This window comes from Bidens hawaiensis, unplaced genomic scaffold (genome assembly GCF_021521415.1).
Source record: "Bidens hawaiensis isolate Kalapana, Puna unplaced genomic scaffold, B.hawaiensis_p1.1 tig00003430_1, whole genome shotgun sequence".
Lineage (NCBI taxonomy): Eukaryota > Viridiplantae > Streptophyta > Magnoliopsida > Asterales > Asteraceae > Bidens > Bidens hawaiensis.
The window spans coordinates 222,466-241,737 of NW_027491191.1; the positions used below are offsets into that span (position 1 = coordinate 222,466).

General features: G+C 39.7%; 1 long non-coding RNA gene across 1 annotated transcript in view; it reads right to left on the reverse strand.

The window, feature by feature from the left end:
- Positions 1–4,866: 4,866 nt before the first annotated feature.
- The window catches only part of LOC143623371 (uncharacterized), a 31,082-nt gene continuing 16,676 nt past the window's right edge, over positions 4,867–19,272 (reverse strand). The window contains exon 3 of the long non-coding RNA XR_013151876.1: positions 4,867–5,015. This is a non-coding gene — a long non-coding RNA (uncharacterized LOC143623371). The remainder of the gene's footprint in view (positions 5,016–19,272) is intronic.

Below are 19,272 nucleotides of genomic sequence, written 5' to 3' on the forward strand. Positions count from 1 at the left end.
AATACCCGTGCCGTATAAGCTAAATCGGTACAGGTACATGTATGTGTACATATACGAGTATGAGTATTTGGGACAAAATGCTCACCCCAGACAAGACTAGTTATATAACCGGTTCTCAATCGTATAACCGAGGATCAGCTTTGAACAGGAAATCCGTTGAAACATGGTCAAATAAGCCAGCTACATCTTTCTATTTTTAATAAAAAAGGGTACGTAGGTGATGGGATATGGATTATTATATTTTTAACATGTGACCACAATGAAAGATCCATTGAACTCCCTGTGAATGCTACTTTTGGGTCCAAAGATAGATCACAGGCTGGTCAGCCGGTCTACCATTGCAACTTGATTGTTTACCATTTTAATTCCAATTAAACCACAATTTGTAACACCAAACTATAGCGTAAATGAAAATAATACTTTGTGTAGTAATAAGGCCGTCTCTGAGAATTTAAATACCTCAGTCGAGTTAAAATATAAAGGTTCGTAGGCCTTAACGAAAATTTTTTATTCTCTAATGCACATGGATAAAACTTTTATCGGCCGATTTATTATAAGCAGAAACCATTCTAAGTATGTAATTATCTCATAACCATTGCAAATAAACTTATTTTAACACCAGAAAACATATATATGTAATATATATAAAAAAAGCTTGTGCCCCGGTCGATGGTGCGGATCGCACACCCTCTGAGCATCCCATGTGTAGTATTTTTCTTTTTCAATAATGCATATTATTTGAAACTTTATTTCTGAATATAAATTTCTCTGTCATATACATAAAAAACCGTTAAACTAATTTATTAGAATATTTTTCTTCTTCGTTTTAAACATTTACATATAGACTATAGTTTGTGTGTAAGAAATATAACATACGTATAATTTTCATACATGTAGATTCTATAAGTAATATCATTTTTTAAATATCAAAAGAGAGAATACATAATACATTACATTCATAACCCTTATATTTCAAAACTTTTTAAGCATGAAACATAAATTATTTTTTTATTTTCCCCGTTCTCATAGAAAATCATGTTATGTCTAAAAATCAACATATAAAAATTTATTGAAAATATATATATTTTTATTTATGATTTAATTTCATTTGTTTTTTTAATCATAATCTGGTTTTGTAATCAACCTGAGTACGAACCGAATTCGGGTTTTCCAATTTGAGCCTTTGTTTTCTTAAATTATAATTCAAATCCTGCTAGAAATCACATTTAGTTTAAAAACATATTAAACTCAAATAACCAGATTCAATGGACGGTAAGCTTCCATTAAATCATGGATTACACCCCGATAGCGTATTTAGATATTTGCTCAACTGCTTATACGTAACATTTTCCCATTTCAATATAGGCACGTTTGATATGTTTTGTTGAAAGCAAGAGCTTTTACGATGAAGCTAGACTTTAATTATAGGAAAGCATCTTATCAAATTTGTTAGAAAAAGATATAAATAATCAAGCTAACTCGGCCTTTTATAGGTCTAAAGCAGAACGAAAATTGAGCTCTTTCTCAGGTTCCTTTGGGGTCAGTATGTTTAGATTGGTTAATGAAACTATTTAGAATTACTTTAACCAGATCAACACTGTTAAACAAACTTATTGCAAAAAACGACTAATTAGTTTTTTTTATCTCTACTACCTAGAAATTGTTTTCGTAACTCTGTACCTCATACCCATTAATCACGGTGTAAACCAACCCAATATCCCATCACAAATCGTTCTCAATCAAACTAAAAATACCATGGCCGCAATTTCTAATAAAAGGAAACAATATACACGTGGCATTTCTTATTTTAGAAAATTTATGAGATGTATACATGTACCCCATCAACTGTTATAGTGAAGATTCAACAAATTAAATACCAAAATCGCGTTGTACGGTATTAAAAATGTATTGGTCTAACCTCCAACTACCAGCAATATGTCATAAATACATCAACAAATAAATATATTAAAATGTCAAGTACAGTGGTATAGGAATGTAAGTCAGCCATTCGATATCAGCTAACTAAAAACTTGAATCCCAAACAAAAAAAACAAGCTCGTTTAAAAGAAAACCAAACCTTTAGCAGTTTAGCTTCACCTATCAATAAAGTAACAATATAATATAAATTTTAAATTGCATATGTATACATAGAGATGCACAAATCGTGTTTTATAAATACCCGGTTTCAGGTATGAAATCGCGTTCGCGTATTGGAAAATCGGGCATTGGCAATACTCAGGTTGGGTTCGGGTCTGAGTATTGTCTCTAAAATCAATACTCTATGCATCGGGTTCGGGTTAGGTATAGAACCGAGTATTCCAAAACCGGGTATTTGAATACCCTATTTCCGGATATTGAAAATAACCCCAGATTTTTCTGGCTTTTTTCCGGGTATTTTTCGGGTGTAGATTGAAATTTTTTTAAGGAGTCGCACTTTTAGGGGTATTTTCGGGTAATTTCGGGTATAGATTGGGTATTTGAAAAACTCGGTTTCGGGCATTGGAGAAACCCGGTTCCTGGTATGGAACTGGTTCCGGTTTTCGGGTATTACTGAGTATAAATCGGGTCTGGTTCCTAGTATGGGTTTTGGTACTGAAATGCATACCTTATCTGTACCCTACGGGTAGGGTCGGGTATGAGTTCGGGTATTTTTTTTCTAGTTCAGTTCCGGGTTTGGGTTTTCTGTGCACTTCTATGTATGCACGCATATTTTTTTTCAGTTACTATTATTTTATATAATAATAATAAAATAACTAAGTAATACATGTATACAAATATTTATATATAAAACTGCCAGAAAATATAATAAACCAACTGAACTCAAGTTTAAAGAACACTCGCGAGCGAGTTGTTTCTTTAAAATTTGAGCTCTCAATGAGCTTAATTCGAGCATAAATGGTCTTCTTTACACCCCTTTTGAGGTGATTAAGAACTATTTCAAACTACTAATACAAAAATAGACCAAGTCACCCAAAATATATTAAATCTAGGGATATTGGTTTTTAATACTCTTAACTTTCATCTGTTGGCTGGTAACACTCCAAACTTTCATTTGTTACCCACGACCAAGGTTGTAAAAGTCGCTAGGCGGACCTTAAACGGTCGACCGGGGAGTTGAGTGTACTCGAAATACACTGGGAGTACTCGGAAATGGTAAATATAAAGAAAATTAATTTTTAGATATTATATATATGTCAAATATCATTAGTATACTAATATTTATAATAAAAAAGTGTTATTCTTTTTTTAGTATTATAGAAATATGAATTGTGTTTTAAGTTATAAGTCAAAATTGGCCAAAACTGCCCAACTATATGTGATTTTTGACGTTTACCACATTTGATCAATTCTTATGAATTAGGCGGAGTTAAAGAACTCTCCTCGGCGCGGTACCTTGTAGCGAGTACTCGTGAAGTACTCGGCCATGCAGACCTACTTTTACGACATTGCCCACGATCCCCAATTTTTACCGTATTTATTATACCATTCCCCATCTAACGGAACACTAACATATTAAGTTTTTTGGACAAAAAATGGTATTCAAATGAGTTGAGGGGTGAAAAAGAAATTTAATTTGTTTAACATATACCCAAATTTGCCTCCACTTCCACACTAGATCAAGCACCACCACTCCATCGTCGGTTATCAGACCACCACCACCACCACACCTCTGAGTCATCAACACCAACCCACCTGCAACATCTTTCAACCATTCTTTCAAAACCACTACACTTCATCTTTTCGTCATTTTTGAAACAAACTAACAAGCACACATATATCACGAAATGAGGGGGGGGGGGGGGATGGAGGGGAGAAGGATTTAACGGAGGCTATATCGATGGTGATCCTAGAACCGATTATCCGGCGAGAAGAATTTCAGCTAGGGTTTCCATGCCAAAGCCTATGCAACGATGCACGGTTTCTTCAGAGAGAGAGAGAGAGAGAGAGAGAGTAGTCGGAGGGTGTCAAGGGAGTCGTCGATTATGGTGAGGGAGAGCGAAGTTGTACTTGAAGGCTAAGTGAGCCAGTGAGGCGTATTTGAAGCCAGTGGTGGCATGCGGTGCTTAAGTGGATGGTGAAGGCAAATTTGGGTATATGTTAAACAAATTAAATTTCTTTTTCACACCCTCAACTAATTTGAACCCTAACGAGGTTTGTGTTCCATTAGATGGAGAGTGATACATGAAAATATGTTAAAGGTTGAGAATGGTAGGCAACAAATTAAAAGTTAGGATTGGTATCAGCTAACGGATGAAAGTTAAAAGTATTATAGAGGTCCTACAAGAGACACCCCCTATACGCCCCGTATAGGGCTATAAGGGACGTATATGGCCTCGTATAGGCCTCTACGAGACGCATACAGGTGATGTATCCCCCCCCTATAGCCCTATACGAGGGCGTATAAAGGGGTGTTTGACGTCCCTAGAAAACCCATATTAAAAACCAATGTCCCTATATAGGGACCCTAAGTACTTATATTTTAGTTATTTTGTATGAAGTAATTTTAGTATTTGCTATATCTAAAAATAGTGTCGGCCGTCAAGTCAACGCATGCATACTTTGAAATTACATGTTACCCATGCATACTTTGAAGTTACATGTTACCCGAGGTCCCAACCCGCACTAGCAAGGACTAAAACCTATTACAAACTTCTATTTTAGTTATTTTGTATATAAAAAAATAGTAATTTTAGTAATTTGCTATATCTAAAAATAGTGTCGGCCGTCAAGTCTGACGTCAACGCATGCATACTTTGAAATTACACGTTACCCAAAGTCCCAACCCGCACTAGCAATGACTACATTGTAGAGAGAAATCATATGCAAACATTCAATTATATTTACATATTAATTGATAACACTAAAGAAAAAAAGAGAGTAAACTATGTCACAAACCTCAAAATGGATAATAAAAAAGCTTACGTAAATACGAACTTTCTTACACAATCTTGGAATAATAAACTTGACTATCAATATGTCATATGTCATGGTTGAAGATGTGAAAAGACTCATTCCTGTAAAGAAAAACTTCCTATTAAGTTATGATTTAGTGTATGTGCGGGCACATTCAATACAGATTACATAACCAAATTTGCATAGAACTCTTATTCTCGGTTCTGTATTGATCGTCCCCGCAAATAGGCGACAAAGATGGATTGGGTAACAGAACCCTTTTATCGTCTAGCTCTGTAAGCTTTTGGGCAGCTACGAAAAAAAATAATCTATGGATTTATCTTTTTTTAACATCTAAAATTTAATTGACAAATTTAACAAAAAGGTGTTTGTTACGTGATAAAACTTTCCCTGGAGTTATGAAGGGACAAATACGTTATTGTAGGGGTATGGTACTAAACCCGGCTTACGACATTAATTTATTATGTTTGGCTTATTTTATTATATGGACTAATACAATATTATTGGGCTGATGGGGTTTTGTGGAGGTAACCCTAACTGGGCTAGGCCCATTAGGGTACCATGATGGTGGCTATGAGGCTCCCTATATAAGGAGGTCTCCACCTCCTTATTAAGGGTTGTTGTTGTTGTTGTTCTCAATAAGAGCCACCACCATAACCATTTTTGTGTCTGTTTACAGAGATCCTCGAGATTTCTTAGCAGTCACCTCCACACCCCCAAAAACCATTGCAGATCTCAAGCTACCGGAGAAGAAGATCGAGTCGTGGTTCGTTCATCTCAAAGACCGAGGAACATCATCATGGATCAGGTCAGATTCATTTCATGTTTCTACATTGGCGCCATCCGTGGGACCGGCAACGAGCTACCCTTCGATTTTCGTCTCGGTTCTCAGATCTATTCATCCATTATTCCAGATCTGTGAAGTTTACAGAAAGATGCTTCAAGACTTGTTCTATTAAAGCTCAAAAAGATCCATAGATCTAAAAGATGCTTCTAGATCTGTGCAAAAATGAAGTTGAAAAAGATTTGTAGATCCAAAAAAGAAACTACCTGATTCGGACGGTCAAGCCTCCGGATCTGTGATGGTTTTAAATTCTCTCCACTCCGAGCTTCAGATCTAGATCTAGGTTATAGATCTGGATTTTAGAATGGAAGAGACATCATATACTGCGCTATCGCCATCGCGGAAGAATGTGATGGCCGCACGTGCGCCATCGCAGATCAGTACTTCGTCATCACGTGCGCTCCAGCGAACAAGACTCCCGACGCCGTGCATGAGCGCCCGCGGAAACCACCATGTCGGTCATGCTTTTGGTTTTGCGCAGAAGACTTCACCGCCATGCATGCGGGCCCGCGAGTCACCACTCCGCCGCCATGCAAGGGCACTGCGGAGGATCAAGATTCTGCTACCATGCATGCGCGCCACCGGAGATCAAGTTTCCGCTTCCATGCATGCGCAGTGCCGAAGATCAAGACTTCGCCACCATGCATGTGCGCCCATGAGTCACCACTCCGCCGCCATGCATGTGCACTACCAAGGATCAAGATTCCGCTGCCATGCATACGCGCCATCGGAGATCAAGTCTCCGCTTCCATGCAAGGGCACTGCGGAGGATCAAGATTCTGCTACCATGCATGCGCGCGCAACCCTTCGCCATGCATGCTCGCCAGCGGGTCACCATTCCGCCGCCATGCACGTGCGCCCGCGGATCCTCACTCCGCAGCCATGCATGCGCGCCCGCGGAAACCACCATGTGAGTTCGAAAGACGACTCCATGCTTTTGGTTTTACGTAGAAGACTCCAACGCCATGCATGCGCGCTCAATTCCCGCCATGCATGCGCGCGCAACCCTTCGCCATGCATGCGCGCGCAACCCTTCGCCATGCATGCGCGCTCAACCCTTCGCCATGCATGCGCGCTCAACTCTCCGCCATGCATGCGCGCTCAACTCCCGCCATGCATGCGCACGCAACCCTTCGCCATGCATGCGCGCTCAACTCCCGCCATGCATGCGCGCTCAACTCCCGCCATGCATGCGCGCCCAACCCCAAAAAGACATTCTTAATCGCGGAGAAGGTGACAAGAAGGAAGGCGGCAGAGAGCCTAACAGACCTCTACCAAGAATATGGACTCCCCTCACCAAACTAATATGCGTTCTATTACCTTTTGCATACATGTTTCACACTTCCCTTTATTAATTTCGAGCAATATGACAACATTGTATTGACATCAAACTAAAAATAAAACGAAGTAAAACATACATGCGCGAGCTTCAAGCTCAGACGCGTTGACGAGTTTTAACTCTAAAACGTCAGGGCCTTAGCCCAATAATATGAGCCTTAGCTCAAATTACTCATAGCATCTATCCTACGTATTGCGCAGCTGGACCATAAAAATACCTAAGCACAACTAAGGCAAAGCACATGCCAAAGCATAGTTGTTAAGGTCTCAGGTCGGGGCAGCGCAAGAGATTATAATGGATATAGGCAGAGTAACACATAATGACACGTAAAGGCTAAAAAACTCATTCATAATTCCCTATAATAAATGCACGATAACGTCGCGCAAAAGAGGAATAATGAAATGCCAAGGCACGTGTTAGCATATTCAGAATATCGCAAAATAACTTGAAATATGACAACTGTTAAGGATTAAGTAAAAATAATTTCCTTACAACCTTGTTCAAGTTTCAATGTGCAAGCATACCTTATATTCAACAAGCACACGCATGCGCCACCGCGGTTCGATACACCGCCATCACGCATGCGCCACCGCGGTTCGATACATCGCCACCACGCATGCGCTACGCATGTGCACGCAACCCTCTACCATGCTTGCGCGCTCAACTCTCCGCCATGCATGCGCGCTCAACTTTCAGCCGCTGTGCATGCGCGCCCCCGGATCACCACTCCGCCGCCATGCATACGCGACCTTGGATCACCACTCCGCCTCCATGCATGCGTGCAGCCACAGATCATGTCACACCCGGTCTATAGGCGGAAACAACCGGTGTGCGACTCATGAAAGGTTTTTCGAGAGCGCGGTTAAGCAACAACTATATGATAAAATACATGAGGATTTCATTCATAATATAAGTTTTTCAAAATTATCCATAAAAAAAAAGTTTACATATAACATATTGAGATTTCACAGTTATGTCCTGCCGAAGGGAGATATAACCATGAAAACTCCAAAATATAAAATCCTCATACATGAAATTTCCATAGTTAAACATAAAACCGTAGTGAGACACCGTGACCTCTCCACGTAGCTAAATACCTGAAAGACACGTAAAATAATTTAATCAGTACAAACTGAGTGAGTTCACAAGTTTTGTGACTCGATAAAATGCTTTATAATATGATTCTCATAACGTCATGAATGCAGTATCCATGACTTGCAGTGTAACGTGAATACATGAGTTCGTAACCATTCCTTGACTATATATATACACCATAAAGCCCCACATAACATCCCACGAGTCCACGAGGGAATAAATAAATCGGAAAACTAAGCACCCGTCTTATAAAGTGGCGCGACCACTTACGAGTGGGTTGGTCAGACCAGTAGTACTACCCGTAGAGTTCCTCGGCTATAGTTGCCTATAGTTTATGGTTACAATATATACCGGGGACTTTATGTACCATGAGCACGCCAAATATCTCATGTACACGCACATTGTAAATCAAGATATACACCATGATAAAACATATTTAAACACGTGTCCCTCGCCCCGAAAACAGTTTAAAACATAGTGAAAATAGTGAAAATAGGGGCTGTGAGACTCACCTTAAATGAGGAATAAAGTTCCGTTATACTTGGTGAGTTCTTGTATCATATCTTATACGTACGTACTTCAGTACATAATATTCATACTACTATTAATACTTAGCCCGATACATACTTATGAGGTGACGGTATATATGTATACTTTTTATATATTAGCGATACGGACGTTAGACAACGTCTTATACTTGTTATGTATATCCGTTATATCCTCTTTATATATATATCCTCCGAGCATTAGGGAATGCTCGATACAAATTATTCGTTGGTAATCATGACGTTCGTGACATGCTTTAGCCTAATAGGTTTTGGAGCTCTCATCGTTAGTCCCCAGGTAGGTAACGGGCCCATCTATGATATATTCGTTTACCAGCCTAGACAGGACGTCCCGACTACCGGCACCTCCACCCTTCCAGTTACTCGCAATGTCCATCACAAAAACCCGTATTTTATATTTGTACGTATGGCACATATATAGGAATATATGTGTATTAATTGTATATATCATTTCCTCATGTATATGATAAGTATTATTAGTATTTTCGTCTTCGTAACATAAAGTTATCTTTTACTTTTATAACTCTTATACACATCCTTTGTTTTTATAACATTATACATGGGTATTTATATTTTCATTTGCGTATATAGGAATATACGTGTACCTTGTATTTTACCCGTACAATCATCGTTATTTTTATTTCCAAAACTTGATGCAAGGGTTGCACCTTATGTTTAATGTGCACTTTTATTTATACTTTTATCTTTATTACTAGTACTCATATTTTATCATTATTATTATTATTATCACTATTATTATTACTATTATTATTTTTACTTTTATGATAACCCGACACGGTTTTGCTTAAGTTATCAACTTCCTTATTAACTTATACACATTCAAGAATCCGTTTTGTATCACCGTTATTCATTCTTTTATAATTATGTGTTATATCATCATCAAAATTATTCATTCCCTTAACTAATTTTCCATATTCCCTAAACACCTTTAACACCTTTATAAATCCTTTATAACTTTTACTTAACATGATTTATCCTTCATTATATGTCATTTTAACACACTTCAAGTTTATATTCATGATTCATCACCTCGTTATGTATATGTATCTTAGGCTTAGTCCATGTTTTTCTACTAAACATTTTATGGCATTAGTACCTTGGGAATGTCGGTTTTTGAGCGTTCTTGAGCGGGTTTAAGGCGAGATCCAAGTTCCTTGACGTTAATCACGATGTTGAGGGTCTACATTATGTTTAAATAACATGAAATAGGTGAACTAGGGTCAAGTAAAATGATGAAACCGTGGCTGGACAGAATCTGTGTTTTTCCAGCCACCATAAACTGTTACAACTCTAGTTTTCGGCTTACCTAATGCTGAAATGAAGCCGGAAATGGATGTTCAAAAGGTGGTTCGTGATCCTTGCGAGTTTCCTTGGATTCCTAAACAAGAATCACCCAAAAATACCAAGTGGTTTGTGAGATATGAACAAAAGAAGAGAGGGGGTACTGCTGGAAAATGCAGTTTCCAGCAGTGACCTTCGAAGGTTCAAAGCTTCTTACCAAGTTTTCCGGGCAGAGATCCGTTCAAGGCTTTCTACCACGGTTTAAGCATTTCTTCTAGCTTTCCAACGATATATAGGGTTCAAGATGTTAAGAGTAGAATTATAGAGAAAACAGGTTGCAAAGAGGCGGCTGTTTGGTGGCCTGCTGCTGTTCTTTGGCCGAGAGGGAAGAGGTTGAAGTTTGGAATGTGTTTTGAAGTTTGTATGTGTTAATTCTTTGTCCACAACCTTGGTATATAATATGGAAAGCAAGAGGGGACAATATCCCTTGAATTAAGGGTGGCTACCTTATCAATCAAGTGTCAATAGTTGGTCAAAGTATGGTGCAAATTCATTGTTTATTTGATTGGGATGGGGAGCCGGATTTTTGAAGGATTCTTGGAGGCTTGGTGGCTTGCAAGTACTACTATAATGATGATGTTGGTGATGATGATGTAGCATGAAGATAATGATATGTATGTATGGATGCATAAATGGTGGCTTCATGTGGTGTTTGATCTTGTGTTTAAAATCGAAAAGAGAAAAGGTTGGGGTTCGGCTTTGGGCTGCAAAGGGAGGGTATTATGGTCATTTAATAAATATATTGGTTGTCCAAATGTAGTGCTAAGTTCAATCTTGGTTCGGGTCTTAAGTGGATAGTCGTTAGGACGAGTTGATCATCGAGTAAACAAGTTATGGAATTTATATTGGACTTGGGTATTATGAGCTTCTCTTAATTTATTTGGTCACCTATAAGGTATTATAGATGGTATGGAACCCGGTATTTATTTCGGTTCCCGGTATGATGTATATTTAAATTTAGCCCGGAGTTATATTCGGTTAAATAGTGCTCCATATTGTAATCCTTCATGGATTGTTTAAATTATTAACTTCATATTATTTTGACTAGTATACCTTTAATTCCTTCATAGTTTCATATCTTGGTCGTCTCACTGTATAATGTATCATTGATTTGGCCGGTTCGGCGACTATATTCCATTATTTAAACGTTTTTGACGTTTTGGTCCTAATTAGGGAATTAGGACATTACTGGGCATGGTCTTACCATTACCCCTTATATTGGATCATAGGTATATATTTAGCTTGATATGTTTGTCACCTCTGACTATTACTGGGCTGTCTTTATCATATAGCCGTTCTCATCGGCTCTTTATACGATCCTATAGGCATAACGACTGTTCTCGTTCACATTTCAAGTATACTATGGTTTATACCTCATATAAATTATATAAATAATACGTAATTTAAATCAAATATATACATTAGAGTGTGAAAAATTACCGGGTGTCACATTCTCCCCCTGTTGGAAGAATTTCGTCCCGAAATTTGTTGTTAGTTATCCGTTATAGTTGGGTCCGGGAAAAGGTGTGGGTACTTCTTTCGAATTTGATCTTCTCTTTCCCAGGTAAACTCGGGTCCTCTTTTAGATTTCCATTGGACCTTTACTAATTTAATCCGACTTCTTCGTAGTTTTTGTTCTTTCCAGTCGGTAACGGCTATCGGTTCTTCAACAAAATGTAATTGTTCGTCAATATGTACTTCGTCTAGGGGTACGATTAAAGATTCATCGGATAGACACTTTTTAAGGTTCGACACATGGAATGTGTCATGTACCCCGTTAAGTTCTTCAGGTAGCTTCAACTTATAGGCCACGGGACCTATCCTTTCCAGGATCTCAAATGGTCCGGTATATCTTGGGCTGAGCTTGCCCCGCTTTCCAAACCTCGGAACTCCTTTCCATGGCGAGACCTTTAAAAGAACTTTATCTCCCACTTGGAATTCCAAAGGCTTGCGTCTCACATCCGCATAACTTTTCTGTCGATCTCGGGCCGTTTTCAGTCGTTCTTTTATTTGAAATATCTTGCCAGTAGTTTCTTGAATTAGTTCGGGACCCGTCATTTGTCTATCGCCTATTTCCGCCCAGCACAAGGGCGACCTACACTTACGACCATACAAAGCTTCGAACGGTGCAGCCTTTATGCTCGTGTGGTAGCTATTATTATATGAAAATTCCACCAAAGGAAGGTGAACATCCCAGCTACCACCAAAATCAATTGCACACGCTCTTAGCATATCCTCCAATGTTTGTATAGTTTGCTCGCTTTGGCCGTCAGTCTGGGGATGGTAGGCGGTACTCATATCTAATCGCGTGCCCAAAACTTTTTGTAACGACTTCCAAAAATGAGACGTAAATCGACTGTCGCGGTCGGAAATAATCGAGACTGGGACTCCATGTCTTGACACGATCTCTTTTATATATAGTTTAGCTAACCGCTCCATCTTATCCGTTTCTTTGATAGCTAAGAAATGCGCGGATTTGGTTAGCCGGTCGACTATCACCCATATGGTGTCATAACCACCTAGAGTCCTAGGTAACTTCGTAATGAAATCCATCGAGATTTGTTCCTATTTCCACATGGGAATCTCGGGCTGTTGTAATAATCCGGATGGTTTCTGATATTCCGCCTTGACTTTTGCGCAAGTTAAACATTTTCCCACATAATTTGCTATATCACCCTTAAGATTAGGCCACCAATAGTATCCCTTTACATCTTTATACATTTTATCTGCACCGGGGTGCACGGAATACTTCGTCTTGTGGGCTTCATCAAGTATTCTTTTACGTAATCCTCTCTTGAGAGGAACCCATATTCGGTTGGCAAAGTACAGGGTACCGTCTTCTTTGGATTCTAAGTTGTCAACCATACCACGGAGACCCTCGTCTTTGATATTATCAGGTTTCAAAGCTTCTCGTTGGGCTTCGTGGATAAGGGTGGTGAGGTTCGTACTTATAGTTAGCCCTAAGACTTTAACACGTGATGTCTTCACCCTTTCTTTCCTGCTTAAAGCGTCTGCTACAACGTTCGCCTTTCCAGGGTGGTACTTGATTACACAATCATAATCATTCAATAATTCAACCCACCGTCGTTGCCTCATGTTTAATTCTTTTTGATCAAATATATGTTGTAGGCTTTTATGATCGGTGTAGATTGTGCAATGGGTGCCGTATAAGTAATGACGCCATATCTTATGTGCAAACACCACTGCGCCCAATTCCAAATCGTGAGTGGTGTAATTTTTCTCGTGCACTTTGAGTTGTCGTGACGCATACGCGATGACTTGATTTCTTTGCATAAGGACACAACCAAGTCCTTGATGCGAAGCATCGCAATAAACTACGAAGTCATCCATCCCTTCTGGTAAGGCTAGAATAGGTGCACTGCAAAGTTTCTGTTTTAGCAACTGGAACGCCTTTTCTTGTTTATCTCCCCAATTAAACGACTTATCTTTCTGTGTGAGCGCAGTAAGGGGTTGTGCTATCTTCGAGAAATTTTCAATAAACCGTCGATAGTAGCCTGCCAGACCTAAAAATTGTCGTATTTCCGTCGGCGTCTTCGGCACTTCCCAGTTTTTAATGGCCTCTACTTTTGAAGGGTCAACATGAATTCCCTTCTCGTTGACGACATGGCCTAAAAAGTGTACTTCTCTTAGCCAAAAATCACACTTTGAAAACTTTGCATACAACTTCTCCTTTCTCAACAATTCTAAAATCAATCGAAGGTGTTGCTCGTGCTCTTCTTCGGTTCGGGAATAAATTAATATGTCATCTATAAACACTATCACGAACTTGTCAAGGTAAGGTTTGCACACTCGATTCATTAAGTCCATGAACACGGCAGGTGCGTTCGTTAGCCCAAAAGGCATGACTAGAAATTCATAATGACCATACCTCGTTCGGAACGCAGTCTTTGGTACATCGTCCTCGTGTATCTTCAGCTGATGGTACCCGGATCGTAGATCTATCTTGGAATAGAAACTAGATCCCTGTAATTGGTCAAACAAATCATCAATCCTCGGTAAAGGGTACCGATTTTTGATGGTCAGTTTGTTAAGTTCCCTGTAATCAATACACATACGGAACGAACCGTCTTTCTTCTTGACAAATAGTACCGGGGCTCCCCAAGGTGAGTAGCTCGGGCGTATGAAACCCTTGTCTAGTAGCTCCTGTAATTGATTCGATAGTTCTCGCATTTCCGAGGGAGCTAATCGATAAGGTGCTCGCGCTACTGGTGCAGCTCCTGGTACTAGATCGATTCGAAACTCCACTTGTCTTTGAGGTGGTAACCCTGGTAGATCTTCTGGAAAGACATCGGGGAAATCTCTTACTATATGTATACTTTCTATCTTCCTTTCTTCATCCTTCTTCTCCACCACGTGGGCTAAGAAAGCTTGACACTTCTTTCGCAAGCACTTTCGTGCTTTCATACACGAAATTAACTTCATCACAGTGCCAGGTCTTTCTCCTTGAATAGTCAGCGTTTCACCACTTGCCAAGGGTATGCGGATTTGCTTGTCATAACAATTAACTTCAGCGTGGTTCTTTGCTAACCAATCCATGCCTAAAACGACATCAAAACTTCCTAAATCTATCGGCAACAGATCTACGTTAAATTCATGTTCTCCCATCACTAGTACGCAACTTTCCACTATATCCTCTGATCGTAACTGTTTGCCATTAGCTAATTCTATAGTATAGGGCGTTGCTAATTTACTAGGTGCTAAACCAAGTAGGTCTTTAAATTCAGTGGATATAAAACTTAAATCCGCACCAGTATCAAATAACACAGACGCATAGTGGTTGTTAAGTAGGAACGTACCAGTGACGACATTTGGGTCTTCCTTAGCTTCACTCGCCCCGATAACAAAAGCCCTAGCTTGAGCTGTATTCTTCATCTGCGGACAGTTCTTGATAAAATGACCCGTATTTCCGCACCCATAACAAGCTCGACGTGTCGTTTTCCCCGGTTCTTGCTTCACAACTACTGCACCATTCTTAATTCTACACTTAGCTTCCACATGCCCTCTCTTGTGACAATGCTTACACACAATACTTGAGCAGTCACCAACATGATAATACTTGCATTTGTCACACCACGGGTTTGACCCGCTATACGTCTTCCGTGGTTGATCCGTAGTCTGGGCGGCATACACTTTCACAGTTTCTTGTTTCTTGACAGGGGGTTCTTTGGAACTTGACCCTTGATTACGAGAGGCCCAGCTCCTCTTGTGATTGTTATGGCGGCTGTTGCTGCGTTGGGAGAATGGTTGGCTTGCTTCCTTCTGAGTTGGCTTTCCTAGGGTGCCAGCTCGTACTGCATCTTCTGTCAGACTCAGCCCTAGTTCAACAGCCTCGGCCATGGTCGCAGGCCTGGTGGCCGTGATTGGTCCCCTGATAACTGTTGCTAATCCCCAGATGTACCTTTCAACTCTCTTTTCTTCAGTGGTGGCCATATGAGGAACTATTCGGCATAGCTCGTGAAATCGCGTGTTATATGCTGTGATGTCGGCTCCCTTCATGGTGAGCGTCCAGAACTCATTTTCCAACTTCTGCATCTCAGTCCTTGGGCAATATTTCTTTTCCATCATCTCCTTTAACTCTTTTTCCAGGTCTTACCATAGGCCACGTCTCGGCCTAGGGTTTGTACTTGTAAATTCCACCACGATAGGGCTTCATCTTGAAACATACATGTCACGTACAACACTTTCTGTTTTTCTGTGCATCCACTGATTGCTATCACAGATTCTGTCTTCTCGATCCAACGGATAACTCCTATGGCTCCTTCCGTTCCCTTAAAGGACCACGGTTTGCATGTCATGAAAGTTTTGTAGGAACATCCTCGTTCCTCACCGCCAGTCTCTGGAGCTACATTTTCAGTGTTTGCGGAATTCCTTCGTTCTTGACTTGAGTCGCCCCTACTGGCTTCGTAGGCGGCTATCGCTTGCGCTATGACTTCTTGTAATTGTGCAGGTGTATTAGGTAAACTGTCGTTCCTTCTCCTTGGCATTTTCCTTCAAGTTGAGAATAAGAAGGATCGGTTAGTATTGGCATCACGCTTGTATGTAAGTAGTTGTAGGGTTCGATACTTATTACATTCACACCCATATATTTGCTTATAGTCATACTTATTAATCATATACTCGCATACATAGATTTTATTATTACATCTCATTATACCACATCGTATACTCATACTCATATATCATAAACATAACTTCATTACATCAAAAGATTTGATTACATAAGTTTATGTTTAAGTCTACTACAAACTCCTACAACATACAAGCGTTTTGCCAAAAGATCGGGTCGTAGTCCGTAATATATTACTTCCCATACATATGATTACTACCCGCTAATACTAGTCTATAGTCGCTTCATGGCATCGGTGGTGGAAACACGTCTCCCAAAAAGGATTGAATTGTCTTAACCTCATTCTCCAATTTCATCACCCTTCGTTCGGCGGCAGCGGCCCGCCTCGTTCCCACATCAGCTAAGTGCAATGCATCTCTTACCATATGCTCCAACTTTAGCACTCTCATCCTTGCGTCCGAGATCAAGTCATAGTGATTATCAAGGCGGAGACTGGTCTCACAGGCCTTGCCTTTCACGCTCTCCATAAACACCTCGACCCTCTGCTCCCAATCCATGAGCCATTCCTCAAGGGCCTTTCTCTCAGCCTCGGCGGCTGCTGCGGTCGGTGGTACGGGGACCTCCGTATCATCGGAGGTAGCGCGCCCTTGGGGGCGTGAGGACTCGCCTACCTCATGTATAGTCCGGGGCACCTCATCGTCGGAGTCCGTGGCATACCTTTTCAGCCCGGCGGCTCGTATCTCCTCGGAGGGCACTGCAGCCAGCTCCTCCATCTCCTCAAGGTCGTCGTCGTCATAAGTTACCTTGTCGTCCTCATCGAGCCTGATTACCTCGGTAGGCTCGTCATCGGAGATCTCTATAGGATCATCAGGAATTGGAACAACGTCGCTCATATGGAAACTGCTGCTATCAGTGTTAAGAGTCAGAGCCGGAGTCGGAGTCAGTGATGGCTAGGCCATGATATGGATCATTGTTCGGGAAGGCTATCGCTGAAAGGATTAAGGTTTAATTAGTGATAATATCGTCTTTTTTTCTATCCCTTATTTTGGTCATTCCTATATTAGACCATTAGTTGCGATAAAGGTGTCGTGAAGACACGTGCACTCTCGTGTAATGCAAGTTTTGAAAACCTGTCATGCATGAAAAACGTTTTCATGAGGGAATCTAAGGGGTTATAGCCTAGACTCAGGGTTGAATCCTAGTTCGCTATAACCTTGGCTCTGATACCAGTCTGTCACACCCGGTCCATAGGCGGAAACAACCGATGTGCGACTCATGAAAGGTTTTTGGAGAGCGCGGTTAAGCAACAACTATATGATAAAATACATGAGGATTTCATTCATAATATAAGTTTTATAAAAATATCCATAAAAAAATTTACATATAACATATTGAGATTTCACAGTTATGTCCTGCCGAAGGGAGATATAACCGTGAAAACTCCAAAATATAAAATCCTCATACATGAAATTTCCATAGTTAAACATAAAACCGTAGTGAGACACCGTGACCTCTCCACGTAGCTAAATACCTGAAAGACACGTAAAATAATTTAATCAGTACAAACTGAGTGAGTTCACAAGTTTTGTGACTCGATAAAATGCTTTATAATATGATTCTCATAACGTCATGAATGCAGTATCCATGACTTGCAGTGTAACGTGAATACATGAGTTCGTAACCATTCCTTGACTATATATATACACTATAAAGCCCCACATAACATCCCACGAGTCCACGAGGGTATAAATAAATCGGAAAACTAAGCACCCGTCTTATAAAGTGGCGCGACCACTTACGAGTGGGTTGGTCAGACCAGTAGTACTACCCGTAGAGTTCCTCGGCTATAGTTGCCTATAGTTTATGGTTACAATATATACCGGGGACTTTATGTACCATGAGCGCGCCAAATATCTCATGTACACGCACATTGTAAATCAAGATATACACCATGATAAAACATATTTAAACACGTGTCCCTCGCCCCGAAAACAGTTTAAAACATAGTGAAAATAGTGAAAGTAGGGGCTGTGAGACTCACCTTAAATGAGGAATAAAGTTCCGTTATACTTGGTGAGTTCCTGTATCATATCGTATACGTACGTACTTCAGTACATAATATTCATACTACTATTAATACTTAGCCCGATACATACTTATGAGGTGACGGTATATATGTATACTTTTTATACATTAGCGATACGGACGTTAGACAACGTCTTATACTTGTTATGTATATCCGTTATATCCTCTTTATATATATATCCTCCGAGCATTAGGGAATGCTCGATACAAATTATTCGTCGGTAATCATGACGTTCGTGACATGCTTTAGCCTAATAGGTTTTGGAGCTCTCATCGTTAGTCCCCAGGTAGGTAACGGGCCCATCTATGATATATTCGTTTACCAGCCTAGACAGGACGTCCCGACTACCGGCACCTCCACCCTTCCAGTTACTCGCAATGTCCATCACAAAAACCCGTATTTTATATTTGTACGTATGGCACATATATAGGAATATATGTGTATTAATTGTATATATCATTTCCTCATGTATATGATAAGTATTATTAGTATTTTCGTCTTCGTAACATAAAGTTATCTTTTACTTTTATAACTCTTATACACATCCTTTGTTTTTATAACATTATACATGGGTATTTATATTTTCATTTGCGTATATAGGAATATACGTGTACCTTGTATTTTACCCGTACAATCATCGTTATTTTTATTTCCAAAACTTGATGCAAGGGTTGCACCTTATGTTTAATGTGCACTTTTATTTATACTTTTATCTTTATTACTAGTACTCATATTTTATCATTATTATCACTATTATTATTACTATTATTATTTTTACTTTTATGATAACCCGACACGGTTTTGCTTAAGTTATCAACTTCCTTATTAACTTATACACATTCAAGAATCCGTTTTGTATCACCGTTATTCATTCTTTTATAATTATGTGTTATATCATCATCAAAATTATTCATTCCCTTAACTAATTTTCCATACTCCCTAAACACCTTTAACACCTTTATAAATCCTTTATAACTT